This window comes from Balaenoptera physalus (assembly GCF_965194825.1).
Source record: "Balaenoptera physalus genome assembly, chromosome: 14".
NCBI classification, from domain to species: domain Eukaryota; kingdom Metazoa; phylum Chordata; class Mammalia; order Artiodactyla; family Balaenopteridae; genus Balaenoptera; species Balaenoptera physalus.
This window is the reverse complement of record NC_138893.1, coordinates 79,130,236-79,143,349: the sequence shown is the minus strand read 5'-3', so window position 1 is coordinate 79,143,349 and position 13,114 is coordinate 79,130,236. Positions and strand designations below refer to the sequence as shown.

The 13,114-nt window shown below is 43.8% G+C and overlaps 1 protein-coding gene across 3 annotated transcripts in view; it reads left to right on the top strand.

Moving 5' to 3' along the window:
* The window catches only part of RPS24 (ribosomal protein S24), a 596,901-nt gene that overhangs the window by 416,225 nt on the left and 167,562 nt on the right, over positions 1-13,114 (top strand). The gene's annotated exons all lie outside the window — the stretch shown is intronic.

The following is a 13,114-nucleotide window of genomic DNA, read 5'->3' as shown; positions in this document are numbered from 1 at the left end:
GATAAAAACAAACAAGTGAATACACGAAGGTTATTTCCAGCATCCTAAGCGCTGTAAGGGAAGTAAAATAAGGTGATGAGATGGAGGATGAGTGGGAGAGGGCAGCTTTTATTCAGTGGTCAAAAGTACACTTTGAGGGAGTAAATGGAACAGAGGAGGGATGAGAGAAGTTGCAGAAAGGCCAGGAGGTTGTTGTCCCTGACCAGTGCCTTGGGCTAGGAAGGTGACAGTGGAGGTGGGGGAAGTGGACAGATGTGGGACATATTTTAGAAGCATCACTGACAAGATTTGTTGATAGATTGGATACAGTGGGTACAGGGTGGGGAGAAGTCAAAGGTGAACTCAGAAAAGGATTTCACTGAGTGCATGTATTTATTTACTCTATGCTGCTGCCACCAATGATTTGCGACTTCTTACAAAAGAACACCAACAGTACAATCAAATATTTTATTTGAAGAATCAGAACCAAAGGGAAAAAAAAAGCATGCAAAGCCCCACCCTAGGGACCAACAGAGTTATCATAGTTGAGTTTCTTAGCAGGTAGGGAAAAAGGGAAATAATATACAGTTAAGATAATATTCATGATTTTTAGAGTAAAAAACCGAAGCATACCATTATCTCAAAGGAAAGCAAAGATTCTCTTAGCACTAGAGTCTAAACAGTTTTTTCCCAGGAGGCATTTTTTACAAAGATCTTTGCTTGCAGCGCAGGGTGGCATCTTAGACGTGCCTATGGCACCTGCACCAAGAAATTGTACCTGACTTTCCTGAGAGTCGTTCCCTGAAGACCAAGGGCATCCCATTAAAATGCAGCTGAGTGGGGAGAGCATGACGGCAGCCTTCTAATGGTTCATGGAAGATGGAATGTTAAACTGTGCTTAGAAACCAGAGGGGAGAAACATAGCAAAACAAAGAAGGGCTAAAAATGTGTCGAGACTGGGGAATGGAAATTGCAGTCCTTGTGTGAGTCAAAAAGTAACGTGCATTTTTCTTACATTTGCTTTTAATGTTCTACATACAGTGTTTATTTTTTAGGATTATAAAATTAGTATCTCCACATTAGAGACAAAATTGAAAAATACTGAAAAGAATAGATAAAGTAAAAATTAAAATCTCCCCTCAGAGATAACCAGTATTAATGTTTAATTCACTTCTTGGTCTAATATGCATGTGTGTGCGTGCACACACACACACGACATTTGTGTGTTAAATTTATGTCACATTTCCTTTCTTCTTGGATACACATTTTTCATCTTTAATGTTTCTGAAATCAATGTGCTTCTTATAGTTAATGTTTCCTTTTTTTGAAATATTTTTAAGTCAGTGGTGCATCTTAAAATCACTACCATTGTAGAGGAAATACTGTAGTATAAAGCTAGAATATTAGGGTTCTTTGTGCATGAATAATCGATCTCCTGCAACTTTCATTTAACATTACATTATGAATATTGCCACATGCCTTGAAATATGCTCTGAAGATATGAGGTTTACTGGCTACATAATATTCCATCCTAAGGATGTCTCCATTTGGACTCAATCCTTTCCATACTGAAGAACAAGATTTCTCAACCACACATGTGAGAGAAGTGACTCACATAACTTGGGGTGAAACCATACAGCAGATGAACTCTGAAACGTGTGTGTCCTGGTGGCATTTGATATAGCAGTGGCCCAAATGTCCCAGAGGTCTAAGTTCTTGTCACTGTCATTGCTCCAGCTGTGACGCAGCATGTGCTGTTTAATATCACCGGGCATCAGTTTCCTCCTTTCTAAGACAAGAAGGCTTCCTGAAGTTCTTTCTCTTTGAAGGACGCTGGTAGCTAAACCTGGCTTCCCAACCAGGCTACAGGAGGAGGTGCCTCTGTGGCGTGAGCTGTGTTATTGTGAGGAATTCAGTGTACCTATGTTGACACTCCCAAGTCCTGGGGGATGCTGTGTTCCCAGGCTGAACCCGTGACAGGTCTGTCGGATCCCATCTCCTCCTCTCTAAAACTCCGATAGCTGTGACACAGCTGCACCCTCGTCCCTATGTGCGGTTTGGCATCTTAGGCCAGGGGGGATTTCTTGTCAAAATATCCTCCCTGGAAAATGGGAGCTTGACAAGAGACAGAACAACATGCCTGCTGGGAGTCCCGTGTTGTGCCTGGTTGCCAAGGGCAGGTTGCCACGTCCAGTGGGATTTCCACCTCAGAATCGGAGGTGGGAAGGGATTTGGAGGTCAAAGATGTGATAGTGCTTAACTCGCTGCTTTGTATAAAATAAGCAGTCCTCATCGTTGATTGATGAGAGGCTGAATATATTGGGTGTGGTGGCCAAGAAAAGTACCCGTGGAAACGCAAGGGTTCAAAGGCTGTTGGGGGAGGATGTGCTCTCCTTGGGTCTGTTTGTACCCTGTGATTCTACAAAGTGAGTGCGGGAGACAGGAGGGAGCGGGGAGCAGTTCATCCCAGCCCTTGCCCCTGGTACCGGCGTTCTTGGGAAAGTCAGCTCACCCTTAGGACTAGTTCATTCATTCAGAAAACACAACAGTCAAAACAACAGTCCAAGGTCCCTGCCTTGTGGTGTGAGAGAAAAAGGGGGAAATAGGACGACCCGAAGCTTCCTCATCTGGAAATAGGACCGGGGCTGGAGGTCTCCCGGGCAAATTCAAGATTGCTGGGTTCACAGGAAACACACCGCACAGACCTCCCCTTCTCCACCTTCAGGATGGCATCTCCTGAGACAGGCCACCAGGCGAATAGTGATGAGTGGCCAGTGGAGGCTGCAAGGGTGGCTTTCTTCCCTTGGATTTTATATATATATATATATATATATATATATATATATATATATATATATATATATATATATATATATATATATATACACGCATATTTTAAATCAGCATTTTAGTGGCTTCTAATTTCATCTCCCAGAACTTCCTTCCAGGTCCTTCAAATGAGTATTGTAGGAGGCGGGTGACAGGGAGAGCAGTATTGGGCGCTGTGAGAGGACCCGGCCTCACCTTCCACTTACTGGCGGTGTGTCCTCTGACACGTCCCCTCCTCCCTTAGGGCTCACGCTTCTGAGACACCTACAGGGACTGGGGTCTAGGCTGGGTCTCGAGGGGCCCATTTTCGAGGATTCCAGAACCATGGCCCAGTCATTTCTCAGGTGTCTGACCCCTTTTGTTTAGGAAATCCCCAGGAAGTCTCCGGCTGCTGCACCACTGGTCGGATCCCATCACATGTCCTAGAGCATTCTAGAGAAGCTTTGCCCTTTCCCTGCACCAAATAGGATGAATACAATTTATTAGTAGTACTAGCGGTACCCTGACAAATTAGCGTCTTCCTGTGCAGGCCTTTGGTTTCCAAGGCACGTTGCCGTCCACTGTCTCATTGAGCTCCACAAGCACCCTTGGGGGTGGGGCGCACAGGGTGTATTATGTCTATTTTACAGGTGAGGAGCTTCAGGATCAGAAAGGTGAAGTGACACGTCGTATGGGTAATAAATCGTAAAACGAGGTCTCTCATCCCTGAGCCTGAACCCCCATTCCAGACACGCTTCTGCTCATCTAGCCAGGGTGAGCTAATTATGGTGATGTCAAAGGGGGCTGTGAGCCAGGCCCAGAGGGGAGGCCAGGAGGTGATAGCTGGAGAGAGAGGAAGCGGGGCTTCTGGGCCGGTGGGGACACAGACAAGCCGGTGTGGCAGAGTCAGGCAGAGCTGGGGAGATTTCTCCCAGGGAAGCACTGTCCCCTCGTCCCCTTTGCAATTGTTCTCCTAGACTTCTGTAAGACATTTGACATTACCTTTCATGATTACTGGGTGGGTAAGACAGAGGACTGTGTCCAAATCCCAGTTAAACAAAGCAGATTTGTAACGGGTTGAACAACTCTAACTGCTGGTAATGGATCAGAAACAACACGGAAGGAGTTGTCTAGTGGCCGGCCACCAGGCTCCATCCTCAGCCGTGTCCTGCCACACCACCTCCTGGCAATGTGGACTGCAGTGCGGGAGCAGGAGGGCTGGCTGTCATTTGCAGGTGACATTTAGCTGGGAGAAGCTGAGGCTGTTTTGTATGACAGGTGTGGATCCCAATGATTGAGTGACAGGCTGACTCAACCAAGAATAAAGGCCGAGTTCTATTCAGGGAAATCTCCCAAACCTATACCTGCATAGGAAGGCAGCTATGAGTATATGAGTTTATAGCAACATTTTTGGAGGGAAAAAAGGAGGCATTCAAGTTTTAATTTGTAGTTCAAAATGAATGACTTGTGAAACTCTCAGAAAAAGTTATCAGCAGTATGGATTCTGCTAATAGAGGTAGATATTCCATCAGAGGGAAGTGATGACGTTAGTTTATTTTGCATATTCATAGAAGTGGGATTGCTGAGTTAAAGATTATGAATGTGTTTATAATTCTCTGCCTGTATTACCAGATTGATTTCCAGCTGGTGTGTCCCCGGCCCAGTTACATGCCCACCAGCGATATGCAAAGACTGTCCTTCTCACTGCACTTACACCAGCATTAAGTATTATCCTTTTAAGACATAAGTAAAAATGTGTCACATTGCAATTTGCATTTGTTTATTACCAGTAAAGATAAATTTCATTTTTAGTTTAGTGGCCATTGGTGGTTATTTTATGAATTATTGGTTCGTGTCATTTTCCGATTTTCTTGTGGGGTTTTCACCTTTTTCTTAAATGATTCAAATGAGCTTTGTACATTACAGAAATTAACTCTTCTCTGTCACATTTGTTGTAAATATTTCAGAGGAAAATATTTTCTGCAGTTTCTCTTTTTCTCTCTGGATCCGGGTTCCTGAATGCCTCAGTCTCAACTTGCATGAAATGTCCCGTGAAATTCCTGGAGAGTCTTCCAGGCCATATGCTCACAGCTCTGGTGCTCACATGTCAGAAGCGATGGAGCTCATTCTCCCTGCCTTTGCCACCATATGCGCACACCCCTAATCTGACGGGCAGATCGGCAGCTGTGGGGGCGGAGGATGTGCCCATGGCTGGCAGAGGGCTGCCTGGCAAATCTTGACATCTTGGAAGGGAGAAGATGGGCAACGGAGATTCCATTCTAAAACTGCATCCCTCTATTCTGAAAGAAAGGATTTGGGGTTTTCTGGAGATTAGGGCATTTAAACACACCTCTAAATCAAGCTAAGATTCTGTTTGTTTCCCACACTGTGGAGCAAGATGAAAGCGTACCTTGCTAGAACTATGGTGACATGCGGTAGAGAGCTCTGGTTCAAGTGCCGGTCTGTCACTGACCTCCCTTCCTGTGTCACTGTGGACAGGCCATCTCACCTGCCTTTCTTCCATTTCTTTATTTGGCTACTGTCCCCAGATGCCAGTGTGGTGGGCTGTGTCACTGTGCTTCAATACTGCTCTTGCAGGGGAGGTTTGATGACTTTGTCAACCCCCCTACTGCTCAGATGCCGGAAAGGACAGGCTCAGTGTATCCCTGTAGGACAGCCAGCTTTCTGAGCAGATATTCCTGGTCTGCTGGTCAGGGAAATGGCAATGCTGGTCATCTTGACAGTTCTAAAGTCCATGGTGACCGGGCAGGAATGGCCTCGCCCTAGTCTCCCACGCATCTCTACCCAGCTCTCTAGATCAGGGTCAGCAAACAACAGCCAGTGAGCCAAATCCGGCCACCGTGGGTTCTGTAAATAAAATTACCTTGGCACACGGCCGTGCTTATTCATTTATGTGCTGTCTGTGGCTGCTCTCATGCTGTAACAGTAGAGTTGAGCAGCAACAGCAGAGAATGTAATGGCCTGCAAAACCTAGAATCTTTCCTGTATGGTCCTTTATAAAAAATTGTACCAACCCCTGCTCTAGGTTGATGCTTACAAAGTCTGGTGCAGGGAAAAGTGTCCACTGGTCCAGAGCAAAGCAGGAAAATCAAGGACCAGAAGGTGAGCTTCTAAAAAAGCTCAATTTATTCAATATAGAGACTGCCCTTTATACCAAGATTATATCCTTCCTTTCTTTTTTTTCCTGTTAAAATGCCTTAACTTTTACAAAATAATGGTGATGGTAAACTGCAGTTATTTTTCCAAATGTTTTTACTTGACCAAATAAAAAGTTGGCCATTCTATGTGGGTTCCCAAAATGGTTTGAAAATTTTATCCACCTGTGAAATGCTCAAATCAAGAACAACTAACTCTCCTACCTTGGTTGACCCTTTGGAAGGGTCATCAACCCACCTCTTTCCTTTACACCGCTCATAACCATATTTTTTTGCCAGCAACATCCTCATTCATTCATTCATTTGTACATTCGTTCATTTATTTTCTTATTAAGACGTTTATTAAAGACTGTGTTAGACCAGAGGATCTCAAACTTTTGGATCTCAGAATCCATTTTCATTCCTAAAAATTACCAAGGAACCCAAAGAGCTTTTGCTTATGTAGGTTATATCTATTGATATGGAAAATGAATACTGAGAAATGTTAATTATACTTATCTAAGAATGCATTTAACAATAGCAATAAAAAAACTATCGCATGTTAACATAAACATTTTTTTCTTAAAAGCAACTATTTTCCAAAACAGAAAAAATAAATTAGTGAGAAGAATGGCATTGATGGGCTTCCCTGGTGGCACAGTGGTTAAGAATCTGCCTGCCAATGCAGGGGACGTGGGTTCGAGCCCTGGTCCGGGAAGATCCCACATGCCACGGAGCAACTAAGCCCGTGCGCCACAACTACTGAGCCCGCGCTCTAGAGCCCGCGAGCCACAGCTACGGAAGCCCACGCACCTAGAGTCTGTGCTCTGCAACAAAGAGAAGCCACCGCAGTGAGAAGCCCGCGCACCTCAATGAAGAGTAGCCCCCGCTCACTGCAACTAGAGGAAGCTCACGTGCAGCAACGAAGACCCAACGCAGCCAAAAATAAATAAATAAAACAAATAAATTTTTTTAAAAAACTGAGAAAAAAAAGAATGGCATTGATGCCTTTGTAAATCTCTTTGATATTTGGCTTAATAGAAGACAGCTGGATTCTTATACTGGCTTACCTTGGAGATATTGTGGGTTTGGTTCCAGACCACTGCAATAAAGCAAATTTTGCAATAGAGCAAGTCACACATATTTTTTGGTTTCCCAGTGCATATAAAAGTTAATGTTTTACATTATACTGTAGTCTATTAAGTGTGCAATAGCACTATGTCTAAAAAACCAATTTACATACCTTAATTAAAAAATACTTTATTGCCCAGAAGTGCTAACCATCATTTGACAATGCAGGGTTGCCACAAACCTTCAGTTTATAAGAAATGCAATATCTGCCAAATGCAATAAGACAAAGTATATTTGTATCTGCTTCTGCATTCAGTCTGTTGTGATATGTTGCTTTGGTTGAAGTGTGTGGAGAAACTCGTGCCTCACTCAGAGTTGTTGTTGGAAAAGAGAAGAGCCTTTTCGGATAATTGTGGGTAGTCTTCTTTGATCCTACACCAAAACTCAACAAGTGGAAGTTTCTTAAAGTTTAGTTGTGATGTGGAATCTGAAACCATATTAGTGAACTTTTGGTACCTGGCTACATTAAAATTCATTGATCTGTCTTGGGCTTTAAATAGATCTTTTACCTACATGTGATTTTGGAGTATGATGTATTGGTAAGCCGTTAAGTATTTGGAAACACTCGAGCTCAAAGTGGTGGAGAGGCGTTGTCCAAATTCCTAAGTTTCATTCGACAGCTTGGATTTTAGATTTGGCAACCATATGGTCAGTTGTTTTCCTTGAAGTGACGGGCTTGCTTCATTCATTTTTGAGGAAATGTCTACCAGATACCCCCATCTGAATAACCTTTGTTTGTCTGTCAGTTGTGCTTTCAAGTAAGAATGATGTTCCATGAAAAAAAAGCGGCTATTTCTGCTTGACACACAAACCATCACACAAGTGCTTTTCCTTGATGTGGGCACTGTACTTCAGTATGTAACAGATGTGCTTTTTAAAGACTTCCCATTTTGTCATACAAACTGTTAAAAATATGTATGTTCAAGGGTTGAGCTTTAATTAAATTAATAATTTGTACTGCTTCATCAAGGGCATTCGTAAGCACAGTTTCTTTTTTAATTGTGAGTGCATCAGAATAAAATGACTGCTGGTCCAGTTTGGTGCCACTGCCTTGGTTCGTGAAGGCACCAGAAATTTTACCCACCATTACTTTTGTAGCATCAGTGCAAACTGTAACACCATCATAGCAAACAGCAAGCCATGGCTTAGTAACATTATGAAAAGCATTTGACTTTGTGGACATCCTGAAAGGGTCCTGGAGACCCCCAGTGGCCCACAGACTGCATTTTGAGAACTACTGTATTAGATGCAGTGGGGGATTCATAGATAAGGCAGATCCAGTTCTCGACATCAAATTATTCTATTGTTGGAGCTTGAAATGCTGGCAACTGAAATCCAAGTCCGAACGGGACAAATACTAAAAGATGTTTATTTTTTTATTGTGGGAGAATGTGCATATCATATAATTTACCGTTTTAACCATTTAAATTGTATAGTTTAGTGGCATAAGTATATTCCCAGTGTTGTGCAACCATCACCACCATCCATCCACAGAAATTTTTCATTTTCCCAAGCTGAAACTCTGTCTCCATTAAACAATAACTCCTTACTGCTCCCACCCCCAGCCCCTGGTAACCACCATTCTACTTTCTGTCTCTCTGAATTCGATGATTCTAAGTACTTCATATAAGTAGAATCATATAATAAATGGCCTTTTGTAATTGACTTATTTCACTTAGCACTGTTTTCAAGGGTCACCCATGTTGTAGCATGAGTGAGAATTTCCTTCCTTTTTAGGGCTGAATAATAGTCCAGTGTATGACTATACTCTTGTTTGTTTATCCATTCATCCATCCACAGACACCTAGCTTGCTTCCACCTTTTGGCTGTTGTGAATTAAGATTTTTTTTCAGCTCTTTCCTAGACTTTATTTAAAAAAAAATTTTCTTTTGAAGCATAGTTGATTTACAGTGTGTGTTAGTTTCAGCTATACAGCAAAGTGATTCAGTTATATATACATATATATATATATATATATATTTTTTTTTTTTTTTTTGGAGATCTCTCTCTTTGGCTTACAGACAACTCCCTTCTCTTCGTGTCCTCATGTTCCTATTTTTTATTTTATTTATTTGTTTTTATTTTTGGCTGTGTTGGGTCTTCGTTGCTCCGCATGGGCTTTTCTCTAGTTGCAGCAAGCGGGGGCTACTCTTCGTTGTGGCGCACGGGCTTCTCATTGCGGTGGCTTTTCCTGTTGCGGAGCACAGGCTCCAGGCGCTCGGGCTTCTGTAGCTGTGGCTCGCGGGCTCTAGAGCACAGACTCAGTAGTTGCGGTGCATGGGCTTCGTTGCTCAACGGCATGTGGGATCTTCCCAGACCAGGGCTCGAACCCGTGTCCCCTGCACTGGCAGGTGGATTCTTAACCACTGCGCCACCAGGGGAGCCCTATATTCTTTTTTGATTCTTTTCTATTATAGAGTATTACAAGATATTGAATATAGTTCCCTGTGCTATACAGTAGGTCCTTATTGTTTATCTGTTTTATATATAGTACTGTGTACCTGCTAACCCCAAACTCCTAATTTACTCCTCCCCTCCCCTTTCCCCTTTGGTAACCATAAATTTGCTTTCTATGTCTGTGAGTCTATTTCTGTTTTGTAAGTAAGTTCAATTGTATCATTTTATAAGATTCCACATATAAGAGATATCATATTATATGAATTAAGATGTTAATTTCTGCAAAGCCTGACCTTGCTCTCTTGGCACTTCCTGATCATCTTTCTTTCCTTGGTAGTAAGACACCGGGTGCCTCCAGGTAGGGCCTTCTTCTAGTACAGCCTACCCACTCAGTCCAGGTGGCCCACATTGGTCAAGAACACCAGCATGATCTTTCTAAAACATGCTGCTTAGGCCTCCCCCATCCCATCCCCACCCCCACCCACACTGTCTTTTCCTCCTTCAGTTTGCATCCTCTCTACCCCAGACTAGATGTTCAGGGACAGCTGCTCTCATTCATTTCATCTCGACAAGTCTTTATTGATGACGCATTATTTGCTCATCAAACAGATCTGCCTTTTCAAACACTTACAGTCCTGGGCTTGGCTGCACGTTTGCCTGTTAAATCTGTATTTGCACACGTTGGAGTTGTCAGCTCCACTCAATAGAGACAAAAAGCTCTGTGCGTTGGATGTAGGTGTCTGGGGGAGGGTTTCTGAAGCACAGGGATTTCCTTAGACTAGCCGTGTGCCACCTTACCTACCCAAGCCTCTCTAAACCATATTTATAAATCATTTAGATATTTTATTACCAGATTTACCATTTCACCCGGCATTTGCTGCAGCATCCAATAAATCAAGTGCTAAATGAGAAATGGGCAAATTGGAGCTTCAGTGAGGAGAGACGTATGTCATGTGAAACACACAGGAAAAGAAATCGCATTGCCTTCTGTCCTCCTTGTATTTCTCACCAAGGTTCCAGGAAAGAAGCTTACAACTGGCGCTCACCTTTTGTTTTTGAGACGGCCTAACTCCATGTCACTTGTCACTTTCTGCTCTATGTGCTTGATCTTCTGGTTGGAAAAGCCACTCCTATTTTCACAATAGAAAACAAGCTCTTGAGACTCCCTGATCATGGTGAAAATGAAGTGTCTGCCTCATGTTTCACTGTTTATAAAGCCCTTCCAAGTATGTTATTTCACGTCATTTTCCAATAGACCTGACGTTCATGATGGACTCTATGTGAAGTGCTCAGTACGTTGCCTGGCATCCAGGAGAGATTCTCTGAGTGGAGTGGATGGTAATCAAGGAGGTGTTATCCTCATCCTTGTTTACAGATGGGAGGCTCAGAGAGGTTAAGCCAATTAACTAAAGCCACACAGCCTATAAAGAGTTGCTTCCTACGATCTCAATTCATCTCTGGGGGGACCACTGTGGACTTCTTTTCTCTGTAAACAATTGATATGTAATCATGCCTTCCCCCAGACCTGCCCAGATACCAAAATAATCTGATGAACTGCTTTTCTGCTCCTGTTTTAAGAGGAACTTAATACCAATAAGGGGTCAAGGGAGGAAGAGGGAGAGGATTGGAAAGCAAAAATGAATCGAGCGTTTTCTAGGTGTCGTATAATACGTAGTTAATGCTTAGAACTAACTACTGGGGGATATTATCTCACTGTTTTCTAAACAAAGAAAATAGGCTCAGAAAGTTTAGAAAACTTGCTCAGTATCTCACAGCTGATGAGAGAAGGAGCTGGGATTCCAAGCCAAATGTGTTTAGAATTCATGTCTGTCTTAGCATGAAACTAACCGTGGGCTTGGGCTACTGCAAAGTAGGGTCAAGAAAGGGCTGGCTCCTTAAGGACCATCTGGTCCGATGGCCTCACCCTGGACTTCATGGCTGTGGAGGACTGCAAGAACCTTCAGACATTTTATGAAATGATGTGTCTATGGGAGTGTGGCCAAGGGTCTCTTCTTGGGGGTGGGTTCAGATCAACAAAGAGAAACCAAAATAAGCTTGTGACTCACTGATCCATTCCAACACCAGTTCGTAAATGGGGAAACTGATACCAAGGCGGGAAAAAGGGTTCCCAAGCTTCATGTGAGTGGTGGAGCTGGAAGCCTTCTCCAGTCTCCGGACTCCCAGTTCACACTAAATCTTGTCCCCCACATTAGCCTGAGCTGTTCCTCCAGTGCTGGTAAAGCACGGAGCTCAAAGATCAGCATATTAAGTGTTACCTGTTTGGAGCTCGACCGGCCAGGCTGTCCTTGGCAGACCTGTGCTCTAGTGGTCTCAGAAAGCATGGAGGTGAGCAGACCTTGCCAGAGAAGGGAGGAACAAAATGTCAGTTGACGTTTTATCAAAGCTCAAAGAGGTTTCAATTTGAAGTGTGAGAAAGGGTCGGAGCTTGGTTTTGTTTGAAAGGGCAGCTTCTGAGCCTTCATATCTCCAAGGTTTATAATTTCACCTTGTTTTGCCTCCCACCCCGGCCATGCTAGTCATTATAGCAAAAAGAGCACTTGATGGAAGAAAGACAGGTCTGTCCCTGCAAGAACAATTTCTCTGTTGTCTGTAGAATGCCACCCAATATGATAAGTGAAATGTCGATACTTCAGACTCCACTGGTCAGGATATTTATTCACTTTCTTTAGTTATCATCAAATTCAGCCAGCTGGCCAAGGAGCAGGTTTTAACTTCTTTGACAAGTAAAGACCCACTGTGAGGTGGTAACGTATCTTCCAACGTCATCTTTTGAGCAGCTCTTTGGATTTCTTCAGGCTTATGCTGGTGCTGGGCTGTGGACCTGGGAGGAGGACAGTGCAAGGGGCTCAGGGCCAGATAAATCCCAGACCCTCTGACTTCTGACTCAATGCCTCATCAAACTGGTTCTCAACCACTAAATCAGTTTACAGCAGTGGTTTTACCTCCCAGGGACAGTATTGCTGTATTTGTGGAGACATGTGTCACAACCAGGGGGCTGCAATTGGCATCTGGTGGCTAGAGGCCAGGGATGCTGATAAACATCCTACAGTGCCCAGGACAGTGCCCATAACAAAGAGCTATCCAGTCTAAAATATCAGTAGTGCTGAGGTTGAGAAACCCAGGGTAGAGGCTTAGGCTGCATTAGGATACCGATGTGACCCACCGTCCACTGGATATCTGCCACATTGGCTCCCAACAAGATGCCTACAGCAAAGAAGTACCCAGTCCCAAATGTCCATCGTGTCGAGGTTGAGAAAACCTGATTAGAGTGCTGGGGTTCCAAGCAACAGAAACTACCCCAGCCAACCTAAATATAAAAGGGAACTTACTGGAAGGGGAAGGGTTAGTAGACAGAGTAGAGGGAAGTGGTGATGTACCAGATCTTGCAAAGAGTAGGGATGAGGCCTCTCCAGTGTGGAGCAGGAAGGGACTTCAGGCCAGTCTCCTCCAAGTGCCACTGAAGGCTCACCAGTTCCTGCCCTTTCATCACTAGCAAGGGGATGTAGATGCCTGGGAGAGAGAGTCTGATTGGCTGCCCTGGGGCTGGGCCCACGCTGGCCAGAGGTCAGGTGCTTCCAGACCTGAATGTGAGGGGCAGGGGGCCAGCCTCACAGAGGAAAACA